The 16,231-nt window shown below is 46.1% G+C and overlaps 1 pseudogene; it reads right to left on the bottom strand.

Annotated features, from left to right (window-relative positions):
• Positions 1-6,129: 6,129 nt before the first annotated feature.
• LOC118675687 lies at positions 6,130-7,897 on the bottom strand (annotated as a pseudogene).
• Positions 7,898-16,231: the final 8,334 nt, after the last annotated feature.

Raw genomic sequence — 16,231 nt, 5'->3', positions numbered from 1 at the left:
AGTTTGTGATTCAAAAAGACAGCCGCGTCCTCAGGCGCCACCCCCTTTCCTCGCGCGCGCGCGCGCCGCCGTACCTCTGCACTTCACCTCCACAGCGCCTCTGGCTCTCAGCGTGTTTTTCTTTCCTTCTAGTTGTGGAATTTACACTCAGCCAGCCTTCCTGTTTTTCTGGATGATGTTTGCTCAGTCCTTTGCGGTAATTTTCAATTGTTGTATGAGGCGATAATTTCCCGGTGTTTACCTATGCCGCCATCTTAGTTGCTCCTTTTTAAATATATTTTCATTGATTTCAGAGAGGAAGGGAGAGGGAGAGATAGAAAAATCAATGATGAGAATCATTGATTGGTTATATCCTGCACGCCCCCTACTAGGGATCGAGCCTGCAACCCGGGCATGTGCCCTTGAGTGTACTTTCTTTTTTTTTTTCCTTTATTGAATAAGATATTACAAATGTGTCTTTATCCCCCCAATGTCCCCTCATCCCCCCAATCCTGCCCTCACCCTCACCCCCTGTTGTCCACATCCATCACTTATGCTTATATGCATGCATACAAGTCCTTTGGTTGTTCTTTCCCCCTCACCCCCACCGTCCCCTGCTTTCCCTCCGAGTTTTGAGCATCTGATCGATGCTTCTCTGTCTCTACATCTGTTTTTGTTCATCAGTTTACATTGTTCATTATAATCCACAAATGAGTGAGAGCATGTGATATTTATCTTTCTCTGACTGACTTATTTCACTTAGCATAATGCTCTCCAGCTCTATCCATGCTGTTGTAGATGGTAGGAGTTCCTTCCTTTTTACAGTAGCATATTATTCCATTGTGTAGATGTGCCAAAGTTTTTTAGTCCATTCATCTGCTGATGGGCACTTAGGCTGATTCCAATTCTAAAATCTATGGGACACAATAAAAGCAGTCCTGAGAGGGAAGTTCATAGCTCTACAGGTCTAACTCAAAAAACAAGAAAAACTGGCAATAAATGATCTAACCCACAACTCAAAGAGTTAGAAACAGAGCAACAAGAAAAGCCCACAGTATCCAGAAGGAAGGAAATAATAAAGATCAGAGCAGAAATAAATAACATAGAGACCAAAAAAACAATACAAAAGATCAATGAAACCAAGAGCTGGTTCTTTGAAAGGATTAACAAGATTGATGAACCTCTAGCCAGGCTCACCAAGAAACAAAGAGAGAGGGCCCAAATAAACAAAATCACAAATGAAAGAGGTGAAGTAACAACTGACCCTACTGATATACAAAGGATTGTCAAAAAATTCTACAAACAACTCTATTCCAACAAACTGGACAACCTCGATGAAATGGACACATCCCTAGAAAAATACAAGCTTCCAAAACTCAACTAGGAAGAATAAAAAAACCTGAATAGGCCAATAACTACTGATGAAATTGAAACAGCAATCAAAAAGCTTCCAGCAAACAAAAGCCCTGGACCAGATGGCTTCACAGGGGAGTTTTACCGAACATTCAAAGAAGAACTAAAGCCAATCCTTCTCAGACTACTATAAAAAATTCAAGAGGAAGGCACACTTCAAGCTCTTTCTATGAAGCCAGAATTACCCTAATCCCAAAACCAGATAAAGACACTACAAAGAAAGAGAATTACAGGCCAATATCCCTGATGAATATAGATGCTAAAATCCTCAACAAAATTCTAGCAAACTGGATCCAGCATTACATTAGAAAGATCATACACCAAGACCAGGTGGGATTTATTCCAGGAATGCAAGGCTGGTACAATATCCGCAAATCAATAAACGTGATAGATACATCATATAAACAAGTTGAGAGACAAAAATCACATAATCATATTGATTGATGTAGAAAAGGCATTTGACAAAGTCCAACACCCTTTTCTGATAAAAACGCTCAGCAAAGTGGGAATAGAAGGATCATACCTCAACATAATAGAAGCCATATATGACAAACCCACAGCCAACATCATAATCAATGGGCATAAACTAAAACCATTCCCCCTAAAAACAGGAACAAGACAGGGATGCCCCCTCTCACCACTCCTGTTCAACATAGTACTGGAAGTACTAGCTGTTGCGATTAGACAAGAAGAAGAAATAAAAGGCATCCAAATTGGAAAAGAAGAAGTAAAACTGTCCTTATTTGCAGATGACATGATACTGTACATAGAGAACCCTAAAGACTCCATCAAAAAATTATTAGACTTAATAAATGAATTCGGCAATGTAGCAGGATACAAAATTAATGCCAAGAAATCTAAGGCATTTCTTTACACCAATAGTGAACTTACAGAAAGTGAAACTAAAAAAGCAATCCCATTTACCATCACACCAAAAAAATTAAGATACCTAGGAATAAACTTAACTAAGGAGGTAAAAGACTTATATGCGAAAAACTACAGGACACTGAAAAAAGAGATAGAGGAAGACATAAACAGATGGAAGAACATACCATGTTCATGGATTGGTAGAATCAACATAATCAAAATGTCCATACTACCCAAAGCAATCTATAGATTCAATGCAATCCCCATTAAATTACCAATGGCATATTTCACAGATCTAGAACGAACGTTCCAAAAATTCATCTGGAATAAAAAAATACCTGCAGCAATCCTGAAAAAGAAGAACAAAGTAGGTGGGATCTCAATACCAGATATCAAACTGTATTACAAAGCCACTGTTCTTAAAACAGCTTGGTACTGGCACAAGAACAGACATATAGATCAATGGAATAGAATAGAGAGCCCAGAAATTGACCCAAATCTCTATGTCCAATTAATATTTGACAAAGGAGGCAAGAGCATACAATGGAGTCAAGACAGTCTCTCCAATAAATGGTGTTGGGAAAACTGGACAGATACATGCAAAAAGATGAAACTAGACCACCAACTCACACCATACACAAAAATAAACTCAAAATGGATAAAAGACTTAAATGTAAGATGGGAAACCATAAAAATACTAGAGGAATCCACAGGCAGCGAAATCGCAAACATATGCTGAAGGAATTTCTTCTCTGATAATGCTTCTAGGGCAATGGAAACTAAAGAGAAAATAAACAAATGGAACTACATCAAAATAAAAAGCTTTTGCACAGCAAAGGAAACCATCAACAAAACAACAAGAAGACCCACTGTATGGGAGAACATATTTGCCAATGATACCATCGATAAGGGTTTAATCTCCAACATTTACAGGGATCTCATGAAACTTAACAAAAGGAAGATAAACAATCCAATAAAAAAATGGGCAACGGACCTAGATAGACACTTTTTGAAAGAGGACATACAGAAGGCCAAAAGACATATGAAAACATGCTCAAAGTCACTAATTATACGAGAGATGCAAATCAAAACGACAATGCGTTATCATCTCACACCTGTCAGAATGGCTATCATCAACAAATCAACAAACAGCAAGTGTTGGAGAGGATGTGGAGAAAAAGGAACCCTTCTGCACTGCTGGTGGGAATGCAGACTGGTGCAGCCACTGTGGAGAATAGTATGGAGCTTCCTCAAAAAACTAAAAATGGAACTCCCATTTGACCCAGTGATCCCACTACTAGGAATATATCCCAAGAAACCAAAAATGCCAATCAGAAAGGATATATGCACCCCTATGTTCATAGCAGCACAATTCACCATAGCTAAGATCTGGGAACAGCCTAAGTGCCCATCAGCAGATGAATGGTTTAGAAAACTGTGGTACATCTACACAATGGAATACTATGCTGCAGTAAAAAAGAAGGAACTCTTGTTTTTTGCAACAGCATGGATGGAACTGGAGAGCATTATGCTAAGTGAAATAAGCCAGTCAGAGAAAGATAAATACCACATGATCTCACTCATTTGTGGATTATAGAGAACAACATAGACTGATGAAAAGGGACAGATCTAAAGACTGAGAAACAGCAATCAAGGCTATCAATCCCCAGAAGGAAAGTAGGGGAGGGCGGGGGTAAGGGGAAGAGATCAACCGAAGGACTTGTATACATGTATACAAGCCAAACCAATGCACATGGACAACAGGGGGATGGGAGCATCAGTGTGTGGGGGTGGGGGGATGTTGGGGGTAAATGGGGGGGGGAATGAGGACACATTTGTAATACCTTAACTAAAAAAAAAAAAAAAAGGAACCACGAGATAAAGGCAAAATTCTACAGATGTGTGATTAAAATTAAATTGATCATCTTTGTTCTCATTAAGCATATTATTTTGCCAAGTCATTAAATATATTCAAATAATAATGATATTGTGTTGGATTAAGGGGATTTAACTCCTAACCTCATTTCTTTGTCTGCCGAGGACCGAAGCTGGAGAGTTTATTGAGTAGAGGATCAAGCATCTTATTAAAGAACTTTCCCTGCAAAGGGGAACCAAAGGATACAAACTGAAAATGAAAAGAAAACAACCTGCTTTGTTTTCCCTAACTTGCTGTTGATCCAGACAGATATTTGCCTGCAGGTGATGTGAATTGAATCTACTAAAACAGAAGACCAGCACTGAGGGCACTGTCTCTCTTTCTTCCTTGATACCTTTCACCTGGGACACTTTGTTTTTTCAAAGACACAGGAGCAATACTGATAACAGTATTGGATGCATCCACCTGCATTCCTTTCTTCCAGAGATGATCCTGGCTTTCCTTCTTCACCTGTATCTGGGCCACTGGATGCCCAGTGCTGCGGGGCTGCTGAAGTCAGGACGCCCGCCAGCCCTGCTCCTCTTCGCTGACACTAACGGGTGAGCTGTCCCTAGTGTGGATGCAGCTACAGCCCAGCTTCCCCTCCAGCTGCCTCAGACTAAGGGAGCCTAGAAGCACCTCTGAAACGGTAGCACCTCTGCTTGGCGTCAGAAAGAGCACGGCCTTGGGTCTCTGATGGCATTTGTTTGCTTATTTTTTGGAGGCAACAGATCAAAGGCTCACATAGGCATCTTTTTTAGGGAATATATTTCCTCAATGAGTAATGCTTTTATAAGTAATGTGTTACTGAGGAAACTTAATTTTTTTTTTTATTGATTCCAGAGAGGCAGGGGGAGGGAGGAAGAGATTGAAACATCAATGATGAAAGAGGATCATTGATTGGCTGCCTTTGAGTAGTAGCCTAAAAACCAACTTCTAATGTTCAGTGTGGTGTATAGTTTCATGTATTGATGAGATAGTATTGAAAGCCGTTAAAGCCAGTTGTTGTCTTCCAAGAATAGTTTCCATACCTTTGAAACATCATTGAACGTCGATACATCATCATTATTATCTGTCATCAATAATTGAGAACGTGCTTGGGCAGGCTAGTAAGGGAGCATAGCTCACTACTAGAGTGACCAGTTCATCCCAATTTGCTGGGGATTTTATTTTATTTTGGTCTTTGAAATTGTCTTTATTTCTGAACATTCCTTTACAACCATCCACCCCAGGATTAACTCCCACAGATGCACCCCGAGCCTAAATACCCACCCCTCCCCAAGCAAATCAGATTCATGTTTCTGATTGTAGGACACTTTGTTTTTAGATCCCATGAACTCCCCAACCTTTGTCCCTGCAATCCTGCACCCGGGCTGGGTCCGTCCCTTTCCCCATTCACACTGAGCTTGAACATGAAACGTGAGTAGCCCCACATACTGCACCCCAGTCCGAGGTTTCAGGTTCCAGGGGCCCAGAAGGAAGACCTTGTTAGGTGCACCTGGTGAGCAGGGTCACTACAGGGGCACATCACGGGCTCCATGTTGTCGTGTGTGTTTCCTTTCACGTCCTGCGTGGATTAGGGTTTGGGATCTGAAAATAGGAGCCGCACACAAATGAGAGAGAAATGACACAAGATAATTTGGAAATATTGGGGGACCAGGCGGGCAAGTCCAGAAGGACTTCCACTGATGCTCAGGCTCTCCAACATTTAATTGATCTGGAGTAGCCCTTAGGTAAGGAGATTTCAATGACACACAGATTAGCTCATCAGCAGAAAATTATTGCTAATCAACAATAATCAACAAGGATTTACGTAAGTATCTAAGGAATTTAGTGAACTAAGGTGGGGATGATGCTTTAGCTACCATCATCTAGATTAACTGGGTGGTGCACAGCCCTGACCTTTGCTAGGGCTTCAAAGGTCACTAACTTTTGGGGGTCTCCTCTATGCTCAGCTAGTGAAGACATAAATAGTCTCCGGCACCATGTCCTGAAAATGCCACGTCATAAATCTCCCAAGAGCTATAGTGCTTGGTGACAAGACGGATGGTCCTGGGTTGTCCTAACTCCCTCAGTGTCCCCATGAGCTCAGCCCGGATCAGGGCAACTCTCTCCTGGTCCACAGTCTCTTGGGTCCTGTAACACTCCAGAGGGACGGGGTACAGCTCGCGCTCTAAGCTGCGCAGCCCGGCTGTGTGGCGCAGCAGCTTCTCCACGGTGGCTACGGAGAAGTGGTTCTCAGAGATGGTGAAGTCCCTGAGCTGGTGACAGCGGCTCAGGACAGGCAGGATGGCCTCGACTTGGGAGTCCACCATCCCACAGTTATCCAGGCGCAGGTCCTGGAGGGTGGGTGCCACTGCCTCCAGCAGAGCTCGGAGGGGTTCGGGACTAAAACCGGCGAGGTTGGCGCCATACAGATGCAGGATCTTCAGCTGCCTGAGGTTCGGGCACTGCAACAGGTGTGTCAGGTCTGAATGTGTCAGCTGCGAGCAAAACCATATGGAGAGTTTGTCCAAGGGGGCCTGCAGGCACCTGAGCATCTGGTCCAGACGGCCTCGGAGGAAGGAGGGAGATTCCAAGTAGAGCTTCTTGAGGTGCCGCAGTCTGAGTGAGCATCTGAGAGAGGAATTGGGAAAAGGATCGCTGCTCCTCCTGCTCCTGCCTTTCCCCCTCCTGCTCCTCTGCCTCCTCCCACTCCTGCTCCGCTTCCGCTTCCCTCTCCCACAAATATTCCTCCTCCACAGCCTGCTTCTTTTTCTTCTGTTCCTCTTCCTCCTCCTGCACTTCCTCCTCCTCCTCCTCAGCTAACACCTTGATGTGGCAGAGAGCGAGACTCTGCAGGTTACTCATCTGACCCAGGTAGGGAGCAAATGTCCCCAGGGTGGGCAGGTCCCAGGTGCAGTTCACTTCCACCTCCTGGATGCAGTCCAGCTGCACCCCATCCAGGACCCTCCTGACCCTCTGGAAGGGCCCCTCATAAATCCTCAGCGCCTTGCAGCACAGGTGTACCAACCCTTCCTTCTTCTGGGCCCATTGGATGATGCACATGAAAAACTTATCCCGGTCCCTTTCACTGAAGTTAAGGTCTAGGAACACCTCCAAGGGAGCCAAGGAGTGCTCCATGTTGGCGCTGCAGCTGTGAACAGCCACTGGTCCCATCGGTGAGCAATTCCCGGTGCTGTCTCCACACCACATTCTCCAGAAGTTGGCATCCGTGTTCCTTAAATCCAGCACCCGCAGTTTCCACCTCCAGGGGCAAACCTGTTGGTCAATCAGAAAGTCAAGCCCCTCAAACACCGCTTGTAAGACCATGACTGGAGGCATCCTCATCAGGCTCCCCAGAGGGAGGACAGGGAAGGGCCAGGCTTGCACCATCGCCTTCAGGGGCTCCGGTATTCTCCGACGGCAGGCCTGAATGAACAGCGGTGGGAAGAGCTTAGCAGGCAGGTACTTCAGAGCTGCGATGGCTGAGGCCTGGTCCTTCAGCAAGCTCTCTCCTGCCAGCCACAGGAGTTTGGGTGGAGTCCGGATACTCATCTTCAAGGTGCTCAGAAAGGAATCCTGCAGAAACTTCTGATGTGACTGGGTTGTCTGGGGCTCGGATCTCAGACCTGGTGGAGAGCTGACTGCACAGCTGGAGCGCTCTGAATCTCTCCTCTGGTGCCTCAGGCTTTTATACACCTTCTCAAATGCTAACAGCCAATCAGAACCCTGAGTCTCCATCCCTTACTGTTATTGGGATTACTTCCTCTCTGCAGATTAATGGATTGAGAGAAAGTTAGGGAGGGGCAAGGTTGAGGCCTGGCTCATTGATTCCTTCCACAGACATTGACTGAGGTTGACTTTTGGTCCCCAGTTGTCGTCCTCGGAGTGAGACAGTGACGGTGTAATGGGTTCCTGATGTTAAATAGGAAAAAACACAACCTGAGAGCATGGTGGCTGGGGGTCTTTGGCCACATTAGAGTAATCCAAATGTATCCACAGTTAAAACAGCCACTGCCCACAGCTGACACCCTTTGGTATCATCTACAAAGAAAACAAATGAAATGTGTCCATGCATCAAGTGAGGTTTTATGTCAGATGACATAGCAGATCATGAGCTCCACAGGGATCAAGGAGTGGGCAATTGAGCATGTGAGTGGCCCTTCATACCCCAAGGCTTGTGTAAGGGAGGTCAGGTAAGAATCACCATGAGAGCCCTGGCGGTTTGGCTCAGTGGTTAGAATGTTGGCCTGCAGAGTGAAGGGTCCCAGGTTCGATTCCGGTCAGGGGCGTGTGCCTTGGTTTCGGGCACATCCCCAGTGGGGGTGTGCGGGGGGCAGCTGATCAATGTTTCTCTCCCATCGATGTTTCTAACTCTATCCCTCTCCCTTCCTCTCTGTAAACAATCAATAAAATATATTTTTAAAAAAAGAATCACCATAAGAAGCAGGGTCAGGGCTGGGCAGGGTAGGGGTGGGCCATCCTAATGGAACCCTGTGAATGACCAGGGCCAATTAAAAGATGGGTGTTTTTTCTTGGAAAGAAGAGAGATGGAAAGACTCTTCTCTGGCTAAATTTAAAATTTAAAAGGAGACCAGCTGGAGGAGAGACAGTGCCATCCTAGAGGGCAAAGGGAGAGACTGCATCTTCTGTCCCTCCCAGGAGGAAAGGGTGGGTCTCCTCTGGGAAAGATGGGATTTGCTGGGGATTTTATAGGTTTTAGCACTAAAAGGCCTAGGAATCCCCTCTGTCCCAGGTTGGAACAACTGTTTCCCATGTACCTTTCATAAACAAGATCACCTCCTGCCAGGGAAAGACTTTCCTTTTCACAAGCACAAGATTCTCAAAAAGACATAATACACCCAGCCAACCTTGGCAATCAACAGGGTGACAGATGTTTCAGCCAGATTGCCCTCACAGCTTGAATATTTATGAAACATTCACAATAAGAGCAGGAAAGAGAACAGAAAAATTTAATAAATCCTTCTGAAGCCTCAGGTTTTTGTTTTTCTTTTTTGTTTGTTTGTTTTAAATATATTTTATTGATTTTTTACAGAGAGGAAGGGAGAGAGATAGAGAGTTAGAAACATCTATGAGAGAGAAACATCGATCAGCTGCCTCCTGCACATCCCCCACTGGGGAAGTGCCTGCAACCCAGGTACATGCCCTTGACCGGAATCGAACCTGGGACCTTTCAGTCCACAGGCTGACGCTCTATCCGCTGAGCCAAACCGGCTTTGGCAACCTCAGGTTTTTTTGATTTGTTTTTTATGTTAATCCTCACTGGAAGATATTTTTCCCCATTGATTTTTAGAGAGAGAGAAAGGGAGGGAGAGAGACAGAGAGAGAAATCTAGATGTGAGAAGGACACATCAATTGCTCTCCCCCTCCCATACACACTCTGGGGCCTTAGATCGAGCCTGAAACCCAAGGTACGTGCCCTTGACTGGAATTGAACCCGAAACCCTTCAGTTGGCTGCTCAGTGGTTAGGAGGGCCAACGCTCTAACCACTGAGCAACCGGCTAGGGCTGAAGCCTCAGGTTTAAAGACAAAAACCAAAAGAATTATGGGGTGAGAGGAGGAAGAGTTTATTAGGTTCCTGGTCTGTTCTTGAAAATCAAGGACTGCTTCCCACACTTTCCTCCCAGCTTCTGCTCCTACATCAGATCTGATATAAACCGTTGTCCAGTTTAACCACTTTCTGAATCTTCAAGGCACTCGGGCAAGGCACTCTTTGGGAAATGTGGAGGTATTCCACAGACTATATGTTTTTCAGGTTGCTTATAGCATCTGTACAGTATAGTTGATCTAATTTTGAAATAGATGGAGACTTCTTAAAACATTCTTTATGACTCAAACAGGAGATTTTTCCAGTTTGTTTGGTGAACGTGTGGATGAGAAGGGCGATTGTCAGAGGACCTGGTCTATCCCGCCGACCCACGATCGGCGGCAGAGCTGCTGCATGAAAATCTGCTATGTGTCTTTTTTAAGTGCTGTTTAAGGTGCAAGAGGAGAACTTTAGTTCTTTGTAGTGGAGTAGGGATTTTTTCTTATGTTAGGTGTCTCATTGTCTATCTAAATAAAGAGGGGAACCTCAGGGTTTCTGCTACAGGGGGCCAAGCATGTTTATTTTCACTTCTCTATATCCTAAGTGGGGTACCTCTTTCAGCGATAAGCACTAATGAGAGTCATTAAAATTTATATCTGTTTCTTTTATTCTTCGAAGAAAAATCCTCTAGGGCACAGGGGATTGAGTTAGCCATCAACCCCGGTTCAGAAGTAGCCACTGAGAGTGGAAGCCAGCATTTCCCCTGAGTGACCAGTGTAATCCAGCGGCTGCTTTCTGGCTGTCACTCGGTGCACCATCATGCAGATTTTTAAGGCATTTTGACAAAAATACAGAAATTATAAGGTAGTTTCTAGGGTAAGTAGCCTAGGATTCTCCAGGCCTTATTATGTGAACAAATACTATGAGGTTCTTTGCCCCACACCCAGTCTAATTATTATGAACTAAATAAGTGAAGAATGAATGAGTGAATACTCCACTCTATCATAAGGCACGAGAACTAACAGAATGAACATGGAAGAGAGGCAGGGTTTTCCTTTGAAAATTATGAAGTAAATTTATCTGCATCACTTCGCATTTACGTGCATTATTTTGAGCCGGTTTTCATACAGTCAATCAAGCCTTTAAATGCTTTGCTGTTAACTATTTTCATTCAAAATATAATCATACTCTTTACTCTCAAATTTCTTTTATCAAAACATTTAAAAAATTTTACATCTAAAGACTCCCTTTGTTTCTTAAGAACAAAACAGTGTGGTGGTGGTAAATAAACTCAGTTAGGCAGCTGAAAAATGTTCCTGTTTTGCCTGCGGAAGAGATTTGGCTCCTCAGTGATGCAAAGAAGATTAGATATGTAGACTCATTGAATATTAATTCATTCTTTCAACTATTGTACTGAGTGTCTTTTATATGCCCTCTTCTGCATTGGGGGTCAGGGATTCTAGGGGAACAACACACTCTCTGGCCTTAAAAATAATGAGCACAGTGTGGAGTCTGCTTACATTAGCTTGCAAGAGCGAACTGTTAAATGTTCAGGAAATCCATTAGCTGGCTGTTAACAATAAACGTTATTAAAAATTAAATTATATAAACATACATTTAAATAAATGATTAAAAAAAAACTAAGGTAATAGAACCCTAGCCAGTTTGGCTTAGTAGATAGAGTGTCAGCCTGTGGACTGAAGGGTCCCAGGTTCGATTCTGGTCAAGGGCACATGCCTGGGTTGTGGACTCGATCCCCAGTAGGGGGCATGCAGGAGGCAGCCAATCAATAATTCTCTCTCATCATTGATGTTTCTAGTTTTCTCTCCCTACCTCTCTGAACTCAATAAAAATATATTTTAAAAAATAATATTAAGGTAATAGATACTTAAAACTCACCACTTCCTCATTACTACATTTTACTATTACCTGTTGTTTCTGAGGTTATTTACATCTGTATGTACCATCCTATCTTTTCCTGTCCTATCCTATAAAGTATAATATACTACAATATTATATTATATTATATTATATTATATTATATTATATTAATTATATTATACTAGAGGCCCGGTGCATGAAATTTATGCACTGGGGGAGTGTGTGTCCCTCAGCCCAGCCTGCACCCTCTCGCAATCTGGGACCCCTCAGATAGGGCCCCTAGGCCTGGCCAGTGATCAGGGCCTATTGGAGCTTTCCTTCCCCTGGCTGCCAGCAGCTGGCCCCGCCCTTGCCGCTGCCACTGCTTGCCATCTGTGCGGCACTGCTTCCTCCTCCCCCACCACTGGTTGCCTCCCTCTGCAGGCGACAGGCATGGGGTGCAATTACTTGGCTAGCTTGGACCTCCCTATGCGGGGTAGTCGCTTGCTGGCCCCACACACCCACCATGGCATTGCTGGCTGGTGGCCTGGGCCTCCCTCTGTGGGGTGATCGTGGGGCAATGGTGGGGCCCCCTGACCAATCACATTGAACCCGCCTGGCTGGCCTGGTGCCAGTACGTGTCATAGCATGGTAGTCCGGAAGTTTGTCTGGACGGTCGTTCAGCTGTTCGGTCATTTGGTCGATTGTATATTATGCTTTTATTATTATAGATTATATTATATTATACTAGTGCCCCAGTGCATGGATTTGTGCACATTAAAAGGAAATTAATTAGAAGAAATATTTTAATATCGCTATTCATCCTTTCTCTATAATAGAAATGTCAACCAAATTCATGATCGACAATGACAGATTGGTGCTGGTGAGAGCTTTATATGTATTGTGCATGCGTGAGTCAACTTAGCCTTTCATATGTATAGAATAAACTTGCTTAATTAGACCTACTTTCTGATTTAGCTAAACTTTTTCTAGCCCAGTGAAGCACCCCAACTACTCTTTCAGGTAATTGTCAGCAACACAGCAGTAAATATCAACACGGAGCAGATTACTGTAGATCACGCAGGGAGAACAAAGGGTGAAATATCTAACTGCAGCAGAGTTTGACTATATTCTGCGCAGTGAGAAAGCCTGAAGTCATTTTCAAGTTTCACCATTTCTTACTTCTTTTCAGTCCGGTCAAGTTTCTAAACTTTCTAAATCTCTGTTTTCTGGCTAATGGAAAGAAAATAGGATTCTACCGAGTCTCCTCTCTACCTACTCCAGCACTTCTGTGAGGATCAAATGAGATGAGGCCTGTGAAAATGCTTCACAAACATTTGGTTAAAGTGTGAAATGTTTGCACCTGGCAAGTCAGGTGCCTGGGTTGAAGAAACTCCAAGGAGGCTAGTCATTAGGGGGAGGAAGCCGGGCGTTGCTATGTGACGCCATTACCCAGTGCCCACAGTGACGGTTTCTGGGCTGGGCGGGGCTGTGGGCCACTTTTTTTGCCATGGGGTCTTGGCAGCCTTGGCTGCGATTTAGTGGGGTGTTGCTCCAGTGTAGTGGTGAGGACTATGTCCCACTTGAGGGAAGCTGAGTGTTGATTTGTCGGTGCCAGGTCCATGGTGCTGTTTATTTTTAAATGGCCAGTGCAGGTCATGGAAGCTCCTGCATTGAGCATCTGCCCCCTGGTGGTCAGTGTGTGTCATAGCTGCTGGTCAAATGGACACTTAGCCATATATATTATATCCTATCTAATAATAGAGAAACATGGTAATTAACCGTAACTTCGCTACCCTTCCCATGGGCTAATCAGTGAGATATGCAAATTAACTGCCAACCAAGACGGCGGCCGGCAGCCAGGCAGCTGAAGCGAACAGGAGGTTTGCTTGCTCCAGTGATGGAGGAAACCAAAGTTCCCCGCCTGCCGCAGTCCAGCTCTGAGCTCCGGATGCAACAATGTTGCAATTATAGAAGCTAAACAAACCCAGAAACCTGCTTTCAGCCTCCAGCGGGCTCAGAGCTTAGAGCACCAGTGATGGCAACAGAGTTTCAATTATAGAAGCTAAATAAACCCAGATACCTGCTTTCAGCCAGCCACAGCCTCAGAGCTGGAGCCGGCTCTCAGCTCCAGTGACAGCTATAGAAGGTAAATAAATCCAAGAATTAAAAAAAAGAAAAAAAAAAGGCTGGAAGCTTCAGTCGCTCGCCAGCCTGAAAATGACCCTCAGCCCCTCACCCAGACTGGCAGGCACCCCAGTGGGGACCCCCACCCTGAAGGGGGTGTGACCAGCTGCAAACAGCCATCAGCCCATCATCCAGGTTGGCCAGGCACCCAAGCAGGACCCCCACCCTGATCTGGGACACCATTCAGGGCAAACCAGTCAGCCCCCACCCATGCACCAGGCCTCTATCCTATACAATAAAAGGGTAATATGCAAACTGACCCTAACAGCAGAAAGACTGGGAATGACTGGTCACTATGACACACACTGACCACCAGGGGCAGATGCTCAATGCAGGAGCTGCCCTCTGGTGGTCAGTCGCTCTCACAGTGGGGAGCTCTGCTCAGCCACAAGCCAGGCTGATGGCTGCCAGTACAGTGGTGGTGGTGGGAGCCTCTCCTGCCTCCTCAGCAGCACTAAGGATGTCAGACTGCAGCTTAGGTCTGCTCCCCGCTGGCAAGTGGACATCCCCCGAGGGCTGCCGGGCTGCCAGAGGGATGTCTGATTGCCAGCTTAGGCCCAATCCCCTGGGGAGCAGGCCTAAGCCAGCAAGTGGTCACCCCGAAGGGGTCCAGACTGCAAGAGGGCACAGGCTGGGCTGAGGGACCCCCTACCCCTGAGTGCACAAATTTTTATGCACCGGGCCTCTAGTTATGTTTATTATATTATATTATATTATATTATATTATATTATATTATATTATATTATATTATACTTGAGGCCTGGTGCATGAAATTTGTGCATGGGGTAGGGAATGGGGGGGTCCCCTCAGCTCGGCCTGCACCCTCTCCTATCCAGGACCCATCAGGGGATGTCCGACTGCTGGTTTAGGCAGTCAAACATCCCTCTTGCAATCTGGGACCGCTGGCTCCTAACCGCTCACCTGCCTGCCTGCCTGATTGTCTCCAACCACTCTGCCTACCTGTCTGATTGTCCCTAACCCCTCTGCCTGCCTGCCTGATGCCCCAATTGCTCCCTGTCAGCCTAATCACCCCTAACTGCTCTCCCCTGCTGGCCTGATCGCCCCTAACCTCTCTGCTTGCCTGCCTGATCGCCGCTAACTGCCTCTGCCTTGGCCCCTACCATCATGGCTTTGTTTGGAAGGACATCCAGTCTATATGGTCTAATTAGCATATTACCTTTTTATTAGTATATACTAGAGGCCCGGTGCACAAAAATTTGTGCACTCGGGGGTGTGTGTGTGGGGGTCCCTCAGCCCGGTCTGTGCCCTCTCGCAGTCTGGGACCCCTCGGGAGATAACGACCTGCTGGCTTAGGCCTGCTCCTGGGTGGCAGAGGGCAGGCCCAATCCCTAGGTGCAGCTCCTGGTCGGGCTCAGAGCAGGGCCGATTGGGGAGTTGGGGTGACGCCCCCTCTCACGCACAGAGCAGGGCCAATCAGGGGGTTGGGGCACTGCCACTCTCACACTCAGGGCAGGGCCGATGGGGAGGTTATGGCTCTACCCCATCACACACAGATCAGGGCCCGTGGGGGGGGGGGGGTTGGGGAGCTCTCCCCTATCAGGCACAGAGCAGGGCTGATCAGGGGGTTGGGGCGCCTTCCCTTGTCACGAACAGAGCAGGGCGGATAGGGAGGTTATGGCCCCGCCCCCTGTCACACACAGAGCCACAGGGTGATCAGGGGGTTTGGGCGCTGCCCCCTGTCACGCTGATCCTGGTGCTGGGAGGCATATTACCCTTTTACTATATAGGTGCATGGGTGGGGGCCGGCTGGTTTGCCCTGAAGGGTGTCCTGGATCAGGGTGGGGGTCCCCACTGGGGTGCCTGGCCAGTCTGGGTGAGGGGCTGAGGGCTGTTTTCAGGCTGGGGGTGGCTGAAGCTCCCAACCGCTCCTTTTTTCCTTTTTCTTTTTTTATTCTGGGCCAGCTTTAGCTTTGAGGCTTGGCTCCAGCTCTTAGGTTTCTAGCCTTTGCTTACAATGTTGCAAATCTGCTGGCTGAAGTCCGGAGGTATTTGTTACAGTTTCTTAAACTGCAGGCTCAGAGGCCTGCAGCCCCAGGCGGGGAACGTTGGTTTCCTCCGTCACTGAGGCAACCAAGCCTCATGTTAGTTTCAAGCTGCCTGGCTGCCGGCCGCCATCTTGGCTGACAATTAATTTGCATATCTCGCTGATTAGCCAATGAGAAGGGTAGCGGTTGTACGCCAATTACCATGTTTCTCTTTTATTAGTGTAGATTATATTATATTACATTATATTATAAGCCTGATGCATGAAATTTGTGCAAGGGGCTCATCCCTCACAGCCTCGGCTGCCTCAGCTGGCCCTTGTAGCCCCTCATAGCCTCGGCCGGCCCTCGCAGCCCTAGTTTCGTCTGGAAGGTCATTCGGAAGGATGTCTGGAAGGATGTCCGGAAGGTCGTTTGGCTGTCTGGTCTAATTAGCATATTATGCTCTTATTATTTTAGATTATACCACACTACA

The sequence above is a fragment of the Myotis myotis genome, unplaced genomic scaffold (genome assembly GCF_014108235.1).
Source record: "Myotis myotis isolate mMyoMyo1 unplaced genomic scaffold, mMyoMyo1.p scaffold_m19_p_2, whole genome shotgun sequence".
NCBI lineage: Eukaryota > Metazoa > Chordata > Mammalia > Chiroptera > Vespertilionidae > Myotis > Myotis myotis.
The sequence above is the reverse complement of the archived record's forward strand: the minus strand, read 5'-3'. Positions and strand labels throughout refer to the sequence as shown.